Source organism: Carassius gibelio, chromosome A13 (assembly GCF_023724105.1).
Source record: "Carassius gibelio isolate Cgi1373 ecotype wild population from Czech Republic chromosome A13, carGib1.2-hapl.c, whole genome shotgun sequence".
Lineage (NCBI taxonomy): Eukaryota > Metazoa > Chordata > Actinopteri > Cypriniformes > Cyprinidae > Carassius > Carassius gibelio.
In genome coordinates this window covers 6,345,361-6,370,131 of record NC_068383.1, presented here as the reverse complement: position 1 = coordinate 6,370,131, position 24,771 = coordinate 6,345,361, and the positions used below count along the sequence as shown (strand labels likewise).

At 35.9% G+C, this 24,771-nt stretch overlaps 1 protein-coding gene across 1 annotated transcript in view; it reads right to left on the bottom strand.

Moving 5' to 3' along the window:
- Positions 1-1,050, bottom strand: part of LOC128025981 (zinc finger matrin-type protein 4-like) — a 127,566-nt gene extending 126,516 nt beyond the window's left edge. Inside the window, exon 1 of the mRNA XM_052612629.1 lies at positions 666-1,050. The gene's annotated coding sequence lies outside the window, so the exon portion shown is untranslated. The remainder of the gene's footprint in view (positions 1-665) is intronic.
- Between the last annotated feature and the right edge of the window lie 23,721 nt (positions 1,051-24,771).

Sequence of the window (24,771 nt, the reverse complement as noted above, 5' to 3'; positions counted from 1 at the left end):
CAACTGAAAGCAGAGGAATAAAAAGTTGGATCTGAATTATATATATATATATATATATATAATTTTTTTTTTTTTTTTTTTTTTCTCTCTAACAGTGGTTTAGTACTGTATGTTGGTTTCAAACACCAAATTCAAAACTGTTGTAAATAAGGATATTTCAGTGCATTGTACAAACTAAATTCAACAAAGGTAGATTTTAACTGAAAATTTTAACTGTTTGTTGGCCAAATAATTATTTTTTCGTCAATTTTGTGTCACATAATTGTTTTGCTGTTTCCATTTTTTCTACTAAGTATGTTGGGGAAGATGCCATATCTTATTTAATATAAATATTATGTCATATTTCAAAAGATGCATTCATCTTAATTCGGTGTCAATAAACAGAATGTTCCCATCGTGGCATCTACTGTAAATGTGACACCGTGCCCCGCTGCGAACCTGCTTCAACGAGCGTTTTTCCTGTGCAATAATTGTTCGACATCTTTTGGTTGTTCAACACTTAAAATGTGCTTCCGAAATCCTGAGAAATATTTACTTGAGTAAAAAGTGTAACTAGTCCCAGTGCCTTCTATTTCTCTAAAGAGCATCACTGTTGCTGTCAGGGTTCTCCTTCACTGAGAAAACTCACCAACATGCTCATTATATTAGTGTGTATCTGAGCTCACCTTGTGCTAGATCTGATATGATCTACTGGAATCCGGCCGTCCAGATCCGTGTCTGTGATCATTAGCTGGAGTTAGAGAGAGATCGCACCTGTATCTGGCAAACTTCTTCTCTTATCTCTCACGGCTCGGTTCGGAGCTCACGCAGTGACAGTTTCCACAGAACACTTTGGCTTAGATGTTGTAGAACCAACCCCGACAACGTGCTATCATAATATCTGGTCCACGCCGTCCATAAACCGTCAGATGATAAGCGATTATCGAAGAACACAGAGAGGAGTGCGCGGCGACGCCATCAAACTGCGCGTAAAGCGAGAGCGCACAGATATAAGAGCGCGTGCACACACGTCAGTAACCCAGAGATACTACTAGCAGAGATATGGATTAGACGCGCGCGCGTTATTCGTGTCATTCTCACAGCTGGTTTGCGATATTCTGGTTGTCCTTCTTGTGAAGTGACTGTAACGAGTTACTTTTGAGGTGTTTGTTGTTGCGTGACGGTACCATCATGGTACAGTGATGGCAGCATTTGGTATACCAGATGCATCGCATGGTACTTGTATTCGTGAACCTTTGTATTTACAGTACATGGTGCTCCAAGGAATACAGTTGCGTAAAACCATAGTGATACAATTTTTAGTCCCAATTAGCATATTCACATTATATGTCACACTCACATTACTTACAAAATTTTGATTAATATTTAAAAATGTTCCACAGAAACACTTGTTATGGCATCTCCCATTTTACCAGATGCCCTTTCCTGAACTCACCCTGCCACCTGAAAACTATTCTATTCTATTCTATTCTATTCTGTTCTGTTCTGTTCTATTCTATTCTATTCTATTCTATTCTATTCTATTCTATTCTATTCTGTTCTGTTCTATTCTATTCTATTCTATTCTATTCTATTCTATTCCCACAGTTATTTATATACTGTATAGCTATTATAATCTTGTATATGCCAATAAACAGGTATTTCCCTCTTTCAGACTCTAAATCAGAAGTGTGTCTGCCTCTAAATGAAGCATATTATAGAGGCCTAAATGTGTTTCTGTCTTCACAGTTTATTAAATCCATATTGAGACAGCACTGTTTAATCACACAAATCTGTTCATGGAATTGCCGTTTTTTTTTTCCTAGACACAAAAGACTGCATTGAATCTTAGAAATGAATGTCCTATTATAGTGTCTCAGCAGATATGACAGCTGCTTTTGTGGAGCATCCAGACACTTCCATCCCATCCCAATGCACACGCAAAGAAGACAGAGGGAGCCAGTTCATCTGAGCGCCTGGTAATCGGTGATGCCGCTGTTCATTTGTTTCAAGTGTCATATGTAGGACCACATTCTGGCACAAGCAGATGCTATTCGATTTGTTACATTTCACGTTGAACTGTGCACATTCTCTCTCTCTCAGACTCTTTTTATTATAATGTCAAACTGCATAAGACTAGACACAATATGTGTTTTTATGAGAGTATATATTATATTAAAAGTCCTAAGTTGTCAGTCATATAAGCTGTGGTATTTAAAGTCTATATAAAATACTGTCACCTGGTCATAATTGCAAAATAAATCTTGACAGAGATGATTTATGCTTAAAATTAAGTTGTAAAAAGAAAGAAATTAAGTGGAAGGGGTCTTGAAGACTTATTTGTAGGCTTGTTAAAAGAGTGTTAAAGTGTTAAAAGAGAGATAAAGAAAGAATAGTTAGGAGATGTTTTTTATGTTTTCATGGAACTGGAATGTCCCTGAAACATGGATGTGATGCCATTGCCATTAGTAGTGATACAGGTATTTGGTTTGATGGATTGTTTGCCACTTTACAAGACAATGCTTGACCAACCGGAGTTGTATGGGATACTATGTGATTTTATCAGCTGTTTGGACTCTTTTGGCAGCCATTCACTGTAGAGGATCCATTGGTGAGCAAATGATGTAATAACAAATTTACTTGGATGGTCTCACCATAATAATAACTCTACCAGTGAAGAAGTTCACCCCCTGTCCTCTCACATCAAAATCCACTGACATATTTGTTTAGAACTGTTTTTGTTAGCTTGATCTTTGTATAATTCACTCCTGATTCAAATAAGATGACTTTTTCATTAGACACAGACATTGGACTGGAATGACTGGAGCGGATATGGATTATTGTGATGTTTTTATCAGCTGTCTGGAAACTCATTCTGATGGCACCCATTCACTGCAGAGGATCCATTGGTGAGCAAGAAATGTAATGCTAAATTTCTCTAAATATGTTCTGAAGATAAATAAAATTATCTACATATTGTTGGCCTGAGGGTGAGAAATATATTTATGATACAGTTTGGCTTTAAAGTGTTATATTTCTTTACAAGTGTAAGTGTGCACATGCATGTTGGTTTGCACCCTGAAATATCCTTGGCGTTTACTCTCTCTCTCTCTTTCTCTCCTGGTGTCTCTGAATCAGCAGAGAAGGGGCCGTGGGTCTCTATGCTGCAGGACAGATCCAGAGGTGGAAGCCAGCCTGTCTGGACAGTGGCTGAAATCTGATGACAGCTACTGAGAGCAGGTGCTGCCGAAAGCCGGCTCGCTGCCGAAGTCAAACAGGACTCGTTACATGTTGCTTGTATCCCGCCTTACGTTCCTCAGATCTGACAAGACAAGCATCCAGGCACAGCTCATTAGACTGCAGGATAGAGAGAGGGAGTTCTCATCCGCTCCCATTCGGCATCTAAAAACAAAACAGTGAGCCAGTGTGCTTAATGGACTCTGTGTAATAGCTGCAGGGCTGCAGCGCACTACTGTCGATTACACAGATCTATTTTCATTTTTAGCAGTTTTAGCAAATGAACTCACTTGGTGGCACTGACATCTCAGTGCTTGTGTGGTGCAACTTCTTGCTTGTTGGCTGTAGCTGTTATAAATTAGTTTAGACCATGTATCAGTCTTCATGTAACTAAAAAATAATAATAATTTATAACTCAGTAATTCTTATTAATTCTTATAATAATGTTCAGTCAGAATAAGTGATTGTCTATTAACTTCTTCACTGAACCTAACCAGAGCTTCGAATCCTGACCTAACATCAAGTGCAGTAAAGTTGGCTTTTTTTGTCATTTGCACAACTTATTCTGGGCATGCTGGGCAATGCAATGCTTATAATTTAATTAACTTATTTTAATCAACTGTGTTTGAACTTGACAGCATGCTGAGATCTATTTTCATTTTCAGCAGTTTATCAAATGAACTCTCTTGACGTTACTAATGTCATGATGCTTGTTTGGCGCAGCTGCCTGTTTTTTTTTTTTTAAGCTTGTAGCTGTTTATGTTTAGATAGATTAAATTATAACTTTTTTAGATTTACATTTTATGTTAGTCTTTATATTATAAAAAATGTAACTGAAAATTGCACATGCAAGTATGTTTTTTTCAAATCAAATCAAAGATTATTTATAGAGCACTTTTATAAAACAACCATTGTTTTCCAAAATGCTGTACAAGCATAATCAAAGTGAAACAGTTTTACACATAACATAAATAACAAACGATGACACTAACCATTTTTAACCATTATTAGTCATTTTAGTTGTTATTTTTATTAAAATTTTTTTAGTGTGGATTTCTGTGCTTGTCAAACAGAACTAAAATATGATAAATAAATGTGCATTTTCTTAAGCGCTTATTTCTATTGAAAATTCACTGAGGCTGCTATTGAATTGGAGTGTACAGGGGATGGTGATGATATTACATATCAATTACCAGCCAACACTTTCATCCGTCTGTAAAACTGAAATATGAGAGGTTTATGTTAGTACTTCTTGACACCTCTGGTCCAAAACTGAATGTCTGTCATAGTGTGGTCACCGAAAGCTGTGATAAATCTAATGCATTAATCTCCATCAGCTGTTTGGGTTTAGTGCTCTTGGCAACACACATGGAGAATGACCCACTCCAGCAGACACCTGATAGAGGAATGAGACCTGTCAATCACCTGTCTGCATATAAACTACCTGAGCTCTGAGATACGATGCTGTGCTGAGCGAATGTGTGTGTCTGTGTTTGTACTGAAGAAGCTTGATATGTAATTCAAGCTTCAGGCCCTCATCAAATGCGAGTCCCATTTAAAGAGAGAGAGAAAAAATTGATTCATTTAGTTCTGTTTCCTCACACTGAGTGATAAACATGTGGACAGGAGAGAAAATTAACAAGATTTCAACTCACGTCGTGAGTTTCAGGACTCTCACAGTAATGCAAATGCAAGTCTTGTGATCCCATCCTATTCCAGTTACACCCATTAATGTGAAATATACATTTTCAGTTGAAATTCATGTATTGTCTAGTAACTACTTTACTGACCCTAAATAGGTGTTTCAGGCCTTTGCAAGGAGTCCCAGGTTGGAATCCCACCCTTATTGGGCACTGAAACACTTATAACTGTATACAATTTAGGCACTTGTATTATTATTTTTTGTATTGTATTGTATTATTATTTTATTTTTATGACATACTGTGTATATAATAAGACAGGGAATATTTAATAGAGTAAACAAGGCCAGTGTTGACTTTAAGTGCACTTTGAGCTGCACATATGAGACTGACAGATATTTATGAAAGCACTGTGTTGGATGTCTGTAATGCAGCTCAGTAAGCACTGGTGTCTTCTTCCATCTAGTGGAGAGATACAGCAATACCAAAATACAGCTAAAGTAATGTTGATAATAAAATAATACAATTTGATATTAAGTGTCAATGGGGTTTTAATGTATTTATTTATTTATTTATTTATTGCAGTGTAATGACAAGCCTATTCAGGAGGGACTCTAAAACAGCTCAAATGGGCCAGCCCCACAAGACATGTAAAATTACACCATTGAGACTCACGCATCTCTGCATTTCCCTCTCTTGTCCTCGTATGTGACTTGTGGGGGAAAAGAGAAGAATAGCAGTTTAAGAAAAGGAAATTGAAAGGACAATTTTTTTTTTTTTTTTATAGCACCTAACAAAATCTTGCTGATATTTATATAACCAAAAAGTAGGATGAAATTCTGATTGATTGTAATGTGAATCAGTGAGATTTTTATAACAGTATAATAGACTACTTAAAATACATAAAAAATTAAGTTGTCACTATATAATGTTTCAGAAAAAAAAAAAAAAAAAAAAAATATATATATATATATATATATATATATATATATATATATATATATGTATGTATATATATATATATATATATATATATATATATATATATATATATGTATATATATATATATATATATATATATGTATATATATATATGTATATATATATATATATATATATATGTATATATATATATATATATATATATATATATATATATATATATATATATACATATATATATGCTTAAAATACTTTTATATATGGATACTTTATACTTTTCAATCGCTACAAATGGCAAAATTAGCAGTCACATTTTCTAATCACTGGGGGGAGCTAGAGAGCTTTGCATTAAACTAATCTTTGACATGCCTGATTAAAAGCAAGCAAAAATCCTGAGGCAGAGCAGCAGTCTGGCATTCCACTGGGTTCTGTCATTAAAATTAAACATATTTTTTAGATCTGCTAAATTGAGTCAAATATTTCCACCGTTCATGAAACAGGCCTCTACCAAATATCCCAACTCAAATCCCATCCAATAATCAGTACTTTTTAGAAATGCAGTCTATATGAGCCAAACTCAGACATCGTTTGGAGAATATTGGTTATTCCAGTCCATTTAATGCACTGTACCAATAAATATTATTAAATAACAACATATCTGGTATTCGGATGTTTTAGGAACAAATAGTGTTGTTTCAATTTGTATCGTTGATAGGCATCTGAATGTTTCAGACAGAATTGCTGCTGTCCTGACTGAAGGTCAAGTTTCTTCCATGATCAGAGTCTGAGCTGCTGGAGGATAAAATTATGAGCCGATATATCTGGAAGCAGTGGTTCAGACCTCAGAATGGACCCGTGGAACAGTTAAAGGTGAAATGAAAGTGTATTTTTACAGTTCTTTTATGGTTCTCTTGAGTGCATCGTTTGACTGCCGTCTTTTCCATTTCAGAAATCCTACAGTACTGATTTTTGTGTCTCTGAAATTTTGCTGCATTGTTTCTGGGAACATTTCAAACATTTCTAATGACCCAAAAAGCACTCTCTATAAAACCAGGCTATAAAACAACAAATTAATGAAAAGGGGGCAAAAGCATGCAGTTTGTTGCCCCTGGCTTTTCATCCAATTGTGCAAAGGATTTGTTTTACAAATCATAAAGTGTTATACTGTGGTTGGAAAAAGACGCAGACATTTATGAGGGTTCTTTATAGTGTTGCATCAATTGTTGCTCATGCTAGCAAGCCCATGTCATAGATGTTGTGACGTGGCCTCAACTCTTCTGTGTTTGGCTTTGACTTTAACTGCATTCAAGGTTTGGGGAAGCAAATCCTCTGGGGTTGATTGGGTCAACAGCTCTTTTTTTCTACTATGTTAATGGTCTATCTTACAGAAAAATAAATAAATAAATAGAAGGCTTACTGGCTGGACATTAATAGTGCAAATATGCCTCAATGTTTTTGAGTGATGGATTATAGATTGAAACATCAGAATACAGTCCACAAAATACTCTTTACAGTCTGGATCAGACCCCAAGTATGACAAGACTGTATATCAATATTGCAGGATAATTGTCATTAAAAGGCAGATTTTTAATTATTAATGAGTGTATGTCTATCCCTAGCACAATGAGCCCATGTTAAATGCTAATTGAAAATGTGAAAATTAAAGTGCATAAATGATACGTTTCCCAAAGCAATGCAAATTGCAATGAAATTGCAGATTTTTTGTTGTTGTGTGATTTAGATTTTATATTTTACACAATTGCATCTGTCAGTTCAGAATTTTATTTTGAGCTTAATCTCATATTCTCAATAAAACATTAGTCTGAATGTCCGATAAAGATAGACATATCTTTGTTGTACTATTCTTTCATCTGTTAATGGTGATATCTGATGACAACCATGCTCAGTGCATTTGTTGGATGCATAGCGGGTCAAGTAGGTGGTACTGCACATCAGGGCCGTGCACAGACCTTTTGAGGGGCATGTGCTGAAACTGAAAAAGGGCACCCCCCCCCCTCCCTTTATTTGCAGCAATTGGTTTTCTTCTCTTGTTTCGTCTGGAGGTAATTCCCCCGCACCGGTCTCCATCACATTCCCTTGATCTACACTAGCAGTTTCATACTGGCTTTCTTCTCTTGCATCTCCTTCTGGTAACTCTCCTGCAGAGGCTCCTGTATCTTGTTCACCAACAAATTCTTGTTCATCATCTATCGCTTCTCTCTCTACATCTGAATTACTGAATTCGCCCCTCACACGCGTGTATACAGCACTAAATCAATAATCTGTGCTTATTATTATACATTTAATTCATTTATTATTGTTCAATGAACTGTTTGAAACAGAAAAAGGTTGTATTTCAGTGTCTCTGCAGGGGATTATAGATCAACAGCGCCACCTGCTGTCGACACAGGCTCCGAAGTCCCGATCTGAATCAACCGAGTCGCGAACAGGCTCAGAAGTGCCGATCGTCATTGGCGCCGATACAGGATAGCTGCCTCCGCGACGTGCTCTGCAGTTGTTTTTGTGTTTTTGTTAATTTGTCCTGTCTTTAGTTATATTCCTGCAATCAGTTTCACCAGGGACGAATTGCTGGACATTCCGCAACACACATCTCCGGATATATCACCGGTTTTCGACTATTTTGATGTTTTGCTTGACATTCTTGTCGGTGGAGCGGCTGCGCTGATCACACACTTCAAGAGGACCCGCAGACGGGGAAAAAGAGCTGGATTTCGAACGCCGTTACCTAGAATCCTTTTGGCAAATCTCCGCTCTCTACCCAAGAAAGCGGACGAACTGCTTCTAAACAAATAAGGATTTCTCACACTCTGCTGCTCTGTGTTTCACGGAAACTTGGCTGAATGACTCCATACCGGACAGCACGCTCCATCTGCTGGACTTTCAGCTATTCAGAGCGGACCGCGAAGCAGAATCAACGGGGAAATCGCGAGGTGGCGGGACATGCTTTTACATCAGTGAACGGTGGGGTACAGATGTAACTGTGTTAAAGAAGATGTGCTGTCCTGATCTAGAAATGCAGTTGGTCAACTGCAAGCCGTTCTATTCGCCGCAGGAGTTTCACTCGTTCATTCTGAGTGTTTACATTCCTCCGCAAGCGCACGTGAGCTCAGCTTTACAGAAACTCGCTGAGCTTCTTTTGTCGTTCAAAGTTTCTGTTTATCTGTGAATCCTGAAAAAAATGTAATATAACCGTTTCCACAAAAATATTTTTCAGCTGTTTTCAATATTGATAATAATCAGAAATGTTTCTTGAGTAGCAAATCATAAAATTATACTGATTTCTGAAGATCATGTGACACTGAAGACTGAGGCTGAAATCACATAAATAAATCAGATTTTAACATATATTCACATAGAAATCATCTATTTTAAATTCTAATATATTGCTGATTTCACTGTATTTTTGATTTAATAAATGCAGCCTTGGTGAACAGTTTCTGACTTTATCTAATGATCTTATCGACCCCAAATAATTTTTGAGCAGTAGTGTATGAATTAAGCTTGTTTAATTATTAAATTACTATTTAGTTGTTAAATTTCAATCAGGTTGTATTTTAACTCAAAATATAATGTTTCAAATATTTTAAACATTTTTCTTTACATCCTAAAAGAGTTCTATATTTTTTTAGAAAAAAAGAATACATTTTACTGACCACAAACTTTTGAACTCTAGTGTTTATTGTTAGAAAAGTCTTCTATTTTAAATAAATGCTCTTCTTTTTAACTTTTCATTCATCAAAGAATCCTGAAAGAAGTATCACAGTTTCAGCAGCACAACTCTGATAATAAATCATCATATTAGAATGATTTCGAAGATCATGTGATTCAAGATTCAAGATTCAAGATTTTTATTCGTCACATTTAAAATTATATGCAGGGGCACGCCAAGGGGCCACAGCCACCCCTGTGGCCACCCCTAGGATGATTTGCAGTGGGTAGCCTACTATTAATTTAAATGCAGAATGTAAATTCACAATAGTTTAAGAAGTGAAAAAAAAGTGCAGCACCTGCTGCAGCCACAGTTTTGAGTCTCTGAGCAACATTAAAGTGTTTCGTTCCTGAATGAATCAACCATTTAAATGATTCGGTTCAATCGCAATGACTCACTTATTAACAGTGACTCGCTGCCACCTATTGGCGGTTTTAATTTCACATTTTATGGAACCTTTTCATTTTTTAAATAATTTCAAACATCAGTTTTCAATGTTTTATCTTTAAAATATCAAAACATTATTTATTCATTTGTAACTGCAGGCTAAAGTATTCCATGTTGCACAGAGCTGCATTAAACAGTGTGTAAAAACATCTAAATGGCACTTCAGATGCAGCTTCTGTTTTATCTGCATTGCAAAGATCAATTTTGTTGATAATGATTGCATTTGCTTGGTAAAAGCCCAAATGCAAGTATTTGACCTAAAAGATGGTGCACACTTTTAGAAACAATGGTGTAAAGGTAAAAATAAAATTTAAAAAATCAGGTGTCAGCACAATTAAAAATAAGATATCAGCAGAATAACACTCAGCAAAATAGTCTAATTATCGTTATCGATAAAATCCTAGAACTCACAGAGATAAAACTTTTTGTCTATATTGCAAACCCTATTTTAATGTGCCACCCCAAAATTTACTGTGGCCTCATTTGGCCACCCCTGTTAAAATTTTCTGGGGGCGCCACTGTATATATAGCATATATAACCAGCAGTGAAATGTGAGTCAGGTCCACTCCATGGACAGTGCAATTATAAAAGAAAACAACACAGATGAAAATATATAAAAATATAGCTAGGCCTATGTAAGAATGAAATAAAAGTAAACAATAAAAATATAAGAATAAAATATAAAAAAAATGTATATTGTAGAATTAAATATAGAACGCAAAATAATGTGCATGAATGTAAACTGTAGTCTTAAATATTAAGATGTACAGGGATGTAGTACAATGTGCATATATGCATTTGATCTGAATCAACCGAGTCCCGAACAGGCTCCGAAGTGCCGATCTGAATCAAGCGAGTCGCGAACAGGCTCCGAAGTGCCGATCTGAACCAACCGAGTCGCGAACAGGCTCCGAAGTGCCGATCTGAATCAACCGAGTCGCGAACAGGCTCCGAAGTGCCGATCTGAATCAACGGAGTCGCGAACAAGCTCCGAAGTGCCGATCTGAATCAACTGAGTCGCGAACAGGCTCCGAAGTGCCGATCTGAATCAACCGAGTCGCGAACAGGCTCCGAAGTGCCGATCTGAATCAACCGAGTCGCGAACAGGCTCCGAAGTGCCGATCTGAATCAACGGAGTCGCGAACAGGCTCCGAAGTGCCGATCTGAATCAACGGAGTCGCGAACAGGCTCCGAAGTGCCGATTTGAAAACTTCGACCAAAGAATGTAAAAAAATAAATGCATTTTAATATAGTAAAATTAATTAAGAATGGTCTTTCTCTATATTATATTAACAGCCTAACTTTTAACGAACAATGCTCCATAAGATCACATTTAAACTATAAAAAAACACTATATTTCAGCCTATATTAATAACCTCTATGTAAGGAAACACTGAATACCGTATTTATCAAATTCATTAAACACGTTATTAAATCATAATTCGTTTTTAAACACTGACAGGAACTTTCAGGTTGCGTTTATAAAACAACAATTCGTTTTTAAACACTGACAGGAACTTTCAGGTTGCGTTTATAAAACAACTCTATGAAAGAATCAGATCACGTATCTAAAAATAAATCGCTATAGTAAAAGAGAAATAATAAGACGAGTGAATTTTCCTACCGTTCTGTGTTTGATCCTAGCGTTTACAGCGCTAAATTAATCATCTGTGCTAATTATTATACATTTACTTCATTGTCAGCTTCAGGTACTTAATTTATTATTGTTCAATGAACTGCACATTCAGTTCAATTCAGTTCAGTTCAGTTAATTCATCTATCGTCATCTGGGGTCACCTGCAAGGACTTCAGATGATGCCAACTTGAATCAATATGCAAAACTGTCAAATTTTCTCTGTATTGTTATCATTATGATCACACTTGTAATAATCACTTTAATGAGCTTCTGCCCAAAATTAATTCATGCTAGTTAAGTGTATGATTCTATTATCTTGAACTGTTCATTTGTGAAATGAACATTACTTGGACACATCGATTTCTGATAACAGAGCACTCTAAATTGGAATGTATACATGCATTTTCGGCAAAGCTGCTTTGAATTGATGTGTATTGTGAAAACCACTATACAAATAAATTTGCCTTTAATTGAATATATACACATAAATATATATACTGTATATATAGTATATATAGTTTATATAGTGACAAACAAAAATATCTGTATTCCGTTTGTTTTCAGGACACTTAAGAGCGAGAGCAACAGTCAGCTCAGCACCTGTTTAGTTCTGTTTCTCCCTTTACTGCTCAATGAGTTTAACGCCTTCAGGACTCTTTGATTTCTTCTGCCTTTGCTGTCAGCAGTCTCATTATGTGATGTATATATTGCATGCTCTCCATCCTCCACAACAATAGAGCTCTTTCTGTGAGGTATTTTGTGTTTTTTTAGCAGTGAATATGTCGGCCTTCTCTTCCACCATACATTTCACCCCCTGTTTGAATCATCACTGGCCCTGCTCTGAGGATAAGACCAGTATTAGGTTGAATGAGCCAAATAATTACTCTAGTAAGGTGGCAAAGCGTCTCAGTGCTGTCCTTACATGCTTGATCTATGTGCTTGGCTCTCACAGTTCTACAAGCCCTAGATGGAGTCAACAGCCCTCTGAAGCCACATAAAAGCAATAGTATTTGGACCTTGTTGTCGCAGCAGGCAGGCTAAGTATGATTTAGATTTTTTCCAACGAGCCCCAAGTCAATTATAAAGCACAGACTTCAGTGTTAATGGCCTTGATAAGCCTGGACTTTGCACTCTCACCCCTTTAAAAAAGTAAATTTGGTCCTGCTTACTTGACCCAGGCAATAAGGTTCCCTTTAGGCCTTGAACGAATTATAATGTTGACCTCAGATCTCTCCTTTTTTGTTTGTTTGTTTTTACAAAATAATAATAAAAAATAACCATAAGAGAATGCTCTGTAGGTTCTCTTTAGATTGTCAGCAATCTCCAACCATTGATCTGGCATGGTTAGTTTTTGGTTACAAAAGCTACAAAGAATGTTTCTAAAATGTTTTTATTTGGCTCCAAAAAATAACTAAAAGGGAACCGTATAGCATTAAGTGAACATTTTGTGTGTGTTGGGATTGCTGATATGAAATATATGTTCTTAAATCAATAACCCTAAAATAAATCCAGCAATAAAAACAATAAGAGTCACATGGACATGGTCCACAGTACCCATAATTCTCTCTTTCTGAACCATGAGTTTAAAGTCAGCATCGAATGATTCGACAAGATAAACCGCTCAAACGACATGCAAATACAAGAACGTCCAATGACAAATTCACTCTTAACATCCATCTTTCTCTTGATGGTTGCAAGTTGTTCTTTTGGAGCTCATTTTAAGCACTTGTTTCACTGAGAAATTTTTCCTTGTGTTGCATGTCTTTCTAATGACCCAGCAGTAAATCTTGCTCTGGTTTCTGTGTTTGAATTGGCTCTTTGGGGGTCATATGTAAGCTAATGATTTATGGCTTTCAATAAAGTGGATGAAAAGAAAAATGTCTGCGTTTCCTCGCCCCGCTTTGGGGGCTTTAAAGTCACAAGTGTCTAAAACGTTTCCCTATATTATTATAGCAGTGAAATCCAAGCCATAGCTCTCAGAACATTCAGTTTACAAATGATAAATTCAGAGGTCTGCGAGAAAGCAAACACTTTGGCGTTGATAGTGTTGCCATAGAAACACATAAATCTGAGTCTGAGTAGATTTACGACATGGCATGAACGCATTTTGTAATCCAGCAGTCTGCGTCACGTGATGGGAGATTCCACAGTCCACCTGCTTCTTTTTTGTCATCTTTTTTTTTTTTTTTTTTTAATAACCATATGTAGGCTATTCATTGCTATTTTGATCTTTGAAATGAATGAACAGCCATGAGCACATGAGGTGAAAACACCTGTGATTAAACACACTGCCTGTTCTGGCTAACTTCACTCACACTAGACCGCACATGTGTGTGTCTCCAGGGCTGACTGCAGCATGCCATCTGCGCACAACCAGAAGCGTGAGCTCTCCAGAGATCAGAGCCAGACGGAGAAACTGGCAGCAGCAGGACGTGTCCAGTGAGTCTGAATACACTGATGCTTGTCATTGAAACTATGATCTGGTCTGCTATGCTAAAGACGCACTAGGAATAAAGCAGAGTCTCCACCCGTTGTCCAAACATAAAATGTAAAATTTATAAGAAAACTAATACTTAATGGCCCCAGATATTACTGTATTTGGAGACTTTAAATACATTTTGATAAAATTTAATTTCACTGTAATTAGATGCAAAACATGAAACTAGTTGTCAAGGGAATATTTCTAATTTTTGTTTAGTTTAAGTTGAAGTAAAATAGTAACTAAATAAACTAAAAGTAAAACATAATAATAACTATGTATGTACATAAATGGAATATGATAATATAAAATAGTACTAAATTAAATCTAATTCATAATAGTAACCAAAATATATAATTTAATGATCAGTTATACTGTAATCACATTGGTTTGAACTATATTTCTATTATAATTAGCAAAAAATATTAGATATTTATAAAAAAAAAAAAAAGATTGTCATGAAAAAGGGACCAATTACACTTGTACAATGCATAATGCAGCAATGCAAATAATGCAATTTATCTGTTGTGGCTTAAATGTTCATAGAGTGTCACTGTAAAATGATAAATATAATACAATAAATTATAACAGGGCCGGAATTTTATTTGGTGGCTCCTCGGTGCCAACAATATGACTGATTTGTCAATGCTTGATTATTCACACATTATAAATGTGCAGCTCTGTCCATATAAGTTGTGAATGCTCTGCATACCCAAGCCATTTCAGAGACTGGCTTATTAACATTTTAAAAAAATCAAGCTGTCATTTCATGTACTCTTTGGGGCCCCCTGGTGACCACGGAGGCCCTAAGCAGCCACTTACCTCGCTTATACCTTGGACTGGCTAAAAAAAAAAACAGGTATATATGACAACACTGGTCAGCCACAGTGATTCAGATCAGCAGACCTTTTAGCACTTACATAATAGTCTAAAATGTAGAATACAATGGCTTGCGGCATACATCTCTCAGGAGCACAGATCCTCTGCCCGTGGATTTGTTCTGTGTGTCATACTGTGCTGTGAATTAGCATTTAAGCCACTTGGGCTCTTGTATGGGGTGTCACTGTGCTCCTTTCTGAAGTGCTGAGGATGCTGGTCAATACAGCAGGCAGGTAATGACTTTCCCAGCTGGACCCAGAGATGTGAGGGGAGAGGAGGGCTGGACAGCTGAAGGCACTGAAACCACCACATAGTGGGTTATTGTTGATTTGCTGACTTCATAGACATGTTACCATGAAAATGTAAAATTGGATGCATTGAAATATAAAGATGCAAATATATTTCTCTGAATTAATATTGGGTGAATATTGTTCATTTCAGTTACCCAGCAGAATGCAAACCATTAAAAACCCAAAATAAAGTGCTCTCTGCAAACTATCCTGATGCGTTGCACCAGCGCACACATTTCCATTTGAAACTCTTAACAATTGAAACAATTGAATCATTTAACATTTCATGAATGGTTAAACATTTCTTTAAAAAATCATTGAAAAAAGGCCACCTGGTTTCTTTCTTGCTTTTAAATAGGTATCAATGATATTATGGCTATGCAATTAGTGACTTGAAATGAAGCAAAAGTGATATGGATGAATATGGATTTCAAAAATAAGTACAAAAAGCAGAAAAAAAGCATATTACACTTTAGTTCAAGTTAAGTGGAATGCGTTATGGGATCCAGTATTCTGTGCAGTGTATACAAAATATGGCTATTTTCAGTTTATTTCATCCTGTGGTGTAATACTAGACTCTCAGATAAAAGTTGCTCAGCTCTCACTTGAGAGAACATTCATCAAGCCAAAACCTAACAGGATAATAAAATCACAGTGATACTAAAAGAAATCACTGATGCAAGAAGTTCAAAAGCTTGGTTTTCTTTTCTTTCTTTTTTTTTTTGTTTAAAAAACTCTAATTCATAAAACTGACACATCTATAATATTTATATGATTGTTATTTCAAATTAATGCTTTTCTTTTTATTTATTTTTTTATTTTCAGCAAAATTCAAAACATGTCTTTCAGTTTCCACAAAAATAATAGGTAGCACCACTGTTTTCAGCATTAATGATAATAATAAATGTTTCTTGAACACTAAATCAGCATATTCAATGCTATCTCACGACCAATTCGTACATATTTTACGAGGTGGCTAATTCGTATAAATTTGTACGACCTCACTCGTACTATTTTATACGATTTTATTTGCATATTTGAATGATTTCTGAAAGGTCATATGACCCTGAAGACTAGATTAATGGCTGCTTAAAATTCAGCATTGCATCATAGGAATATTGCATTTAATGTTTTGAATTGAAATCATTTTAAATTGTAATAATATTACACAATATTAATATTTTTATTAAATATAAAAAACCATTACATTATGTATGTAATGTAATATTCGGTGTTCTCATTTGCTTTATGTAATCTGTTAAATTGAAACTTTTCTATGTGCAATTATTATCTGAGATTAATTTGATTCATCAGCATAAGGAATTAATATGATTAAAATCAACACCTAGTAAAACAGGTGTGAATAAACGAGAAGGTTTTGTCCTGAAATAATGCATACAACCATTCAGGTTTCCCGATAACGATTGATCTTAGAGCTTAAGAGCGTTTTCTACGAGTAGTTTTGTGATAGTTCGTTATTGTTTCACGTGCGTTTCCCAACAATGCACTTAACACAGTTGCACGTAGCTGTGCTTTAAGTGCTACTTAGGAGTCGCTATCCGTTTATCAAGTGCTGAAATGTCACGTTATAAAATGGCTCTTAATTGTAGTACACTATCGTTTATTGACGTTAACCTAATGCTGCGTTCCAGACAGAAAACTTAGATATCATAACTATAACACAATACAGTATTATATTATATTATATTATATTATATTATATTATATTATATTATATTATATTATATTATATTATATTATATTATATTATATTATAATTTACATAATAATATACTTTATATATGTTTATATTATATTAGGTTAAAAATGCTAGCAATGTAAGTCGCTTTGGATAAAAATGTCTGCTAAATGCATAAAATTATTTAAATGTATTTGTTTATACACAGTATAGAGAGAGAGAGTGAGACGCTATTTCGGATCAAATACATAGCTGGTTTTCGTGCACTTCAGCAAGTCATTGACATTTTTTTTTTCAGTCTTTGAAACATTTCCTACATTACTTATTTTTTCTTTTTTTTCAGTCATTTAATTTAAATGTGTTTTTCTATATTTCTGCCCCTTTTTAATTATTTCATTTATAAATTAATAAAACAAAAATAAGAAAACGAGTCATAAAGTGTACAATAAAGCACAATCAAATCCTTATATTATAATCACATTGCGCGTGAATCAAGTTTTAAGGTGTAATCTGCCGATTGTCCTGCACGTGACAGAATAAATCTGTTTTCTTACGATGCACTTAGGTCTTAACGATTACTCCAGAGCACTCGTAGATCATGATGATTTTCAAGTGCTACTTAAGTTACGATGCTTTTGGGAAACAGACCGTAATATTAAGATCAGTCATACGATCATTTTTACAAACTTCTTAGACTTACGAAGCTTTTGGGAAACCCGGCCCAGAAAATTTGCTGTCCGTCTCCTCAAGTCTTCCTTTTTGGTTTAGAATCATATGACACTTCCTTAGATGACGTCCAGCCCTCTGATTCCCCCGTCACCCTTATGCATTGCAAGAAGGATTTACACTCTCAGAACTGGAAGCAGTCAATCAACACATTGTCTGAAAGCCTCTCAAGACCCCGAGGTGTGCTGTTACTCACCTCCTTCATGTCAGTATACTGTAATCAGGTGAGGGCTGAGATAGCTTGAGGTGACCAGCCTTATGAATGCCATCTGTTCTGTTTTTGATGGACTGCAATATGTAGTCATGTAACATATAATTGTGTGTATGGGTTTGTTTGCGTGCTCAGCTGCTCTCACCAGTTGCACTGGGAGATTTCAGGGCCATGGAAAAAACGTGCTTGCCTTCAGTTCCCAACCACATTCCCGGAAACACTGAGGTTAAGAACACAGTCCTCTGTGGCCTTTGAACAATCATCAGCACTGCATATCCACTAAGTGTCTGGGACTTTAGCTTTGGATCTCAACAGCTCAGTGGCAGCACAGGTGTCCATCCAATAACCTTGTGTGAGCGGGAAATAGAGACTCTTTCAGAATGCTGGCATGGACTCATCAACATGGACTTTGTTCTTTGACTTCACGAGTTAGAGTACATTATTTTGCCAATGCTTTTTTGAACACTTACAGGAATAGAGGCTATTTCATTTCAATTGATTTGACACTCAGTTTATCCGTGTGTTGACAGTGAACATTTCCAGATATTCATTGAAGTAACTTATTGGATTTTCTTTAACAGATGAAAATAAATGCTAAGAGGTATTTGCTTCTACTAGGTCCACGAAACCTGATGTTTTGTCCCCTTCAGCTTAAAGTATGACTTTCAGCCACAGCTACATCAAAAAAAAAAAAAATGTTCCTCCTCTGTAGACCCTTTCAGACCGATTATTTCTCATTGTGCCTAATATTAAAAAGATTAATCATAGCTGAGAGAAGCACAAAGAGGATTAAAATTCCTATTTCTCTTGCAATAGGCCTCACAGAGTCCTTGTTAAAATGCTAAAATGGTCTAAAAATGCATCGTGATATAAATGAGAAATCACATTTTTAAGAGATCAAATATATTGTGTAACTAAAAACTTCCTCCCCAGTCCAAAAAGACTTTTATAAGCTGCAAAAAAACAAAACAAAAAAATGCTCATTTGGCACTTTCTAAGTCTCTTTCCAATTTTAAGAATGCTTTAAAAAGTGAATTTCTGCTTTAACCCTGTAATGCCTGACATAATGTATACTGACATGTATGTCGTATACATGTGTGTGTATACGTGTGTGTGTTTCTGTATTATATTTGTTACATCAGGCTATTATGGTTTGTATACTATGATATAGTGAGAAAGTGGAGCTCATATTCAAGAGGAAAAACACCTCCATTTATTCAGATTACCAAACTGAGCAGAAATATGCCATTTAAAGTAGTTGTTGTTATTTGTATGTCCAAAAAGTAAGATGAAATTCTGAGATCTGGTAATGGAAATCATGAATATCTTTATAACAGTTTAGCAGACTACTTACATAAAGTGGATTTAAATATCAGTTGTCATTCTGAATAGTAAGTCTTAAAAAATGTACATGCTTAGTTTTATTATCTAAGCTCTGTAATATTTTATTGTGCTGGGGCGAATCATATAATGCTATAAAATGCAATGATGATTGAGAGATGTACAAATAAATGTTCTTCAAAAGCTGATATATCATATTGAATACATTATTAATGCATGCTCCATTTTTAACATATAACCTATTGTATCATTATTTTCTTGAAAAGCCCTTCTGACCATCAAGAGTTAAGCATGTCAAAGTGAGCCATTCCTTGTGTCTCTTGTGCTCCAAACACTTTCTGATCAATTCCTGCTGTTGATTAACCTCAGGAAAGTTTTCACTGACACAAAGTGCTATTAAAAGCTCAGAATCTCTCATAACACACAAAAACATAGTGACATGTGTACACATCACTAGTCATGTAGAGATGGTGCTTTCACAGATATCTTATCTGCTGGCTACTTCAGAAAGAGATAAATCCAGCTCAAAGGCTCTGGCCCTTGACAGGAAACCAATAAAGTCATCATTTATTTAAGTGAACAAGTCGATGATTACTGCAGACCTGGCTCTCCTTGAAGCTCCTTCACCGCGGGAGCTGTTAGGAGGTATGTTGGCTTTCACAGCAACTGGGTGTTACTCAACAGCCTCTTGATAAAGGAGTCAGTGACTGCCCCTCCCTTAACGTGAGCAGTAAAACAATTAGGAACCTGTCGGAAGTGTTTGAAATCGATAAATCCACTAAATCCCCTCGACCGGTTTATGGATACAGGTGGTGTTCTCGTTGTTACTCTCTGAGCAAGTTCATCTTGTCTATTAATAATACAGACTTAAAACTCTCACATGACTTTAGTGATGGAAAGTTAAGCAAGAAAGACAGGAGAATTTATTACATTTTTTTGGCATGTAGTAAATTAAAATAAATAAATGAAAAAAAAAAAAAAACAGCCCACCAAAATTTATATCCGAGTAATATTGCACAGCTTAAACAAATTGATTAGTCTATTATGTGCTGTATATTTCATAAAGCATTCAGTCATCTAGCTGAAATGGCAAACGTTGCAACAACTAATTTTTTTTTCACTTATAATGCTAGCGAGTTTGTTTTTGCACCAGAAAGTCATAATTTAGACCATTTTCCACTCTCTCTGACCTTTAGTTATGAAACAGGCAGTTTTTCTGCTGCTGTAGACTTTTATGTAAACACCCTCTTTGCATGCAAAATTAGACACAGTGCTGTGCTGCACTAATTCAAGAGGCGCAGGTTTGTCAGTATAATTTTAAAACTGGACTGGATCAAAGATGCATTACATTGTGAATAAAAGTCTTAGTTGAATGTGAGTGGTTATTTGTTGAAATGCATTCATCTGCGTGATGTCAGCATATTTCAAAAGTATCAATTTTAGCTTCTATAAATTATCTTTTTGAACTGCATAGGATGTTTTAGGTTCTGAAAGTAAATTTAAATTAAGATTGTACTATTATTTTATTTCAAAATCGATGAAAATGCAATTCCTCACGATATGATCCATTTAATATTTATTTTCTTGCTGCATGGTGATAAAGTTCAGATGCATTTGTCAATCAGCCTGGATTATGAGATGCAGATTTCATAATTTCTAGCTTTTAGCCATCCAGTTGAAATGGTTGATACAGCAAATAAGGTTGTGTAACTTAGTAGGTTTAATCCACTGAAAGAAATGTGAAGGAATGGTAAATGCTTTGAAATGGCAGATCCAAATAACTGGTTCCAACGTTGGGGCATTATTTCATAAGAGCGGTTCATAAAGATTAGCCATGCATTAAGTGTTACACACGACTACAGCAAAACTAATTCTAATTCCTAATTCCTGTTTTAGAGGGGTCATTTTCTGGTGACAGATGACAGCATGAAAGGAGAGAGACCAAAGACAGACAGTCACTAATCAGCCGGCAGAAACTAACCCCTTGAGGCAGAACAAAAGTCATCACTGGAATTATTAACTTGATTGAACTGTGCTATGAAAACAAGCCTGGGACATTCTTTGCACACTTAATGTCTGGGCCATAGGCGAGATGTTAAAGACAATCTAATGATGTAAAAAAATGTAATGTGTCCCAATTCTAATTATACCATCTAATTATACATTTTTTTTACGCACACACACATGCACACGTATGAATGTGTGTGTGCAAAGAAAACACTTCAAATTAAAATAATTCAAATACAGTACTGTAACAGATAAAGGCATTTAATTAATAAAATGTGGCTTAAGTGGATTTAAAAGTCAATGTATTGTCTATTTCCATATCATTAAACAGAAGCCTATTATACTTAAAAAGCATTGGACACTTGTAATTGTGTTTTTTTTTTTCATGTGCTATTCAATTATTTTGTTCGTTTGATAGCCCTATAATATTAAGCTAATTTCATTCAACACCATACACTTTTGTTTAGATGAGTTCAGCACTAGCAGAAGTTCAGCATCAGCAGAAAGTCTGTTTGTGTGCCTTTAACAATTCTTGTTTTCATGTTTAATTTTCATATTAGCCTTGGCTGACGAGTGTCTGAACACAGATTTTTAGCCTCTCCAAAGTCAAACTGGAAGACGTTGCATTAAAATTGGAATGTACAGAAAATGATCTATGTGTGTGTGTGTGTACTGTGTGTTTGTGTGTGAGAGACTTAGTGTGTGAGGATGAAAGTGTGCAGGCTTGTACGCATATTTTTGGCGGTGTACTCAGCGTTCACAGGAAGCAGCGGATTTGTTTACATGTGCCTCTCCATCAACAGATCTGTTGAGCTTTCACTCTGAGATGATGAACTAGACGACACGATTAAATCGCGGTCAGCTATACGTCCAGGCCAGCCAGCAGTCAGCAGGCACAAGAGAGCCATACACTGATGGAGGTTCCAGCTCAAGACTGATGAATTCAAAAGCATCAGTGTGATTCATATGACAAAGTTACAAAAAAGAAAGACATTTTTTCACATGTACACATAAGTTTTTGTATAAATAAATACACAGCCCTGCATCTGGTAAAATATTTCTGTTGATTTGCAAAAAAAGCCCTAATATTACCAAATTTGATTATGGTGAGTTAAAAATAGCAATAAAAAACTTTCCATCATATACAGTCTTTTCACAAAATATTAATGAAGATTTAGTTATGTATGTAATATTTTATACTTGTATCAGCATAAAAAAAATAATAATAAAATTGTTCACCCAAAAATGAAAATTTGCTCACCTTCAGGCCATCCAAGGTCTAGATGGGTTTATTTCATTATCTGTTTATTATCATTATCTATAGGACAACAGAAGAAATGGACATTTCTCTGGAGGAAACGTTATTATGATTTTGGATCCTTCCCAAAAGTAAAAATGTGAGAAAGTGCTTATGTGCTAGAGCAAAACGAGCACTATTTTTGGTGTCGGCATCTCCCAAAATTAGTAAAAAGCAAGTATATAATTTCAATTAGCAGATATGATTCAGTGCAGTAATATCCATTTGACATTCATACAGTAAAGATTTGTTAAAATTGTTTATTATTATTAATACAGTCTAAAATTCCAGACATCATAAATTCTCTCTCTCTCTCTCTCTCTCTCTCTCTCTCTTTCTTTTTACCATCATTGTTATTTTGCGGATGTCTCTCTAGTCCCTGCACATTTAAAATTTTAGTTTTACAGTTAATAAGGACTGAAAACTTGTATCTGTGCATGTATTAAACATGAAGTTTAATTCTTAATTTAGTCCTGATGGTGTTCCTGTTTGATTTAGTCCATCCCAGTTCCTGATGGTGTTATCATCTGCTGTCTAACCCAACAGGCACAGAATGCTTCTCTATCATGATGAATGTTCATGTATTAGTCTGTCAGCCAGATAGCTACACATGGACAGCAGAAATCTTTAATCTCTCTCTCTCTCTCTCTCTCTCTCTCTCTCTCAGCCCAGCTCCCCTCCGTGGAGCCCATCAGTCAGGTCGTCAGAGAAACAGTCAGCTCAGACACAGAGCAGAAGATTTATAGTAGTGTGGTGAGAGCATGTGAGACAAAAGGGAGCATTTTTCAGTCGTCACTGTGCCAGTCATCAGCGGGTCTGATCTCATTAGCAGTCTGATTTATGGATATTGAGGAAGGGTCACCGAGTTGAGGGATTTGTGATTTAATGGTGATGGTGGAAGCACCACAAAATGTGTTGGAATGTAGGAGGAACCCATAGCTGTATTCTCAAAGAAATAGTATTTTATTGAATCAGTCCTAAACATGTAATTTGGTATATATGTATAAAACCAGTAATGCATTGATTTTTCATGATTATGAACTGGGAGTGCCTCCTTGAGTCCCTTCAGATCATTCTAAATGAACCCTAAAATATACCCTTGAGGTGAGGACATTCCCAAACATTCCAAGACAGAGAGCCAGGCCTGGCCGTAGATAACACAGTGAAGCTGAACATACTGTCTCCAGATCTGGACATCTCTCCACTCACTCCTGACCTTTGAATCAAGTCTCATATCTTACAGACTTAACCCAGGAAGTGGAAATGTGGTTATAGTGATGGAATTCATCATGTTCCATGTTTCCAGGAAATGACAGTTACTCTGCTGCCCACCAATTCCCCCAGGTGTTATCCAGAAACAAACTGCCAAAAGACACACTGCTGTCACATTCAGCAATCAGCTGAATTCTCCAAGGATTTACATCACCTGGTGGAATCACTTGTCTGTGAACTCCTGGGATGAGCTCAGTTTAAAGCACAATACAAATGCAGGTTGGACGTGTCCTTGGCTGTGATACTGTACCTCACATGTGGACTCATAAATGACTGAGAGTTGAATTTACTTGTTCGTGACATCCATGTGAAGACTGACTGATGAACTGCTTTGAACAAATAAAGAGACCATCAGCTCACCGGCTTCTGGCTGCCAGCAGAATATCACTCTCACTTTATACGGAGGTGTTGAGTGCTGGAGACAAAGCGAAGACCCGGTGATTTAAGATCCAGGGAACAGAGGTAGGGCTATCTATGCAACAGACCTACAAACAGGGTTTTGTCATAAGAAGAAAAAAAAAGTAGTTCATGACAGATGCTTTGGTGTAAATGAATCACCTCTGGCTCCAGCATAGTGGTGAATTTCAGATAACCTTTTTAAAAGGAGTTGGGTGTCCCTGGATCACAGAGAAAATTCCAAGCAGTTCAGATCCACATAGTTTTAAACCACTGTCATTTTTTCAGTGGTAAAATTCTACCTTCTATTATTTGAGATGCAATTTTGGGGCAGGACTATCTGATATAATAATTTTAAAAAATTGCTTATTATTTACTCATCTTCATGTTATCCCATAACTTCATGCTTCGTACTGAGGACATCAGTCTTGCTGATCAAGTAAAATTTTGCATGTTTACAGCTAGCTACCATGATAATAAAACATTCAGTTTAATGGCAAAAATGTGAAGGTTTGTTACGATCCATCAACACAAAAGTGCATGTTAAAGGTGCTGTATGTA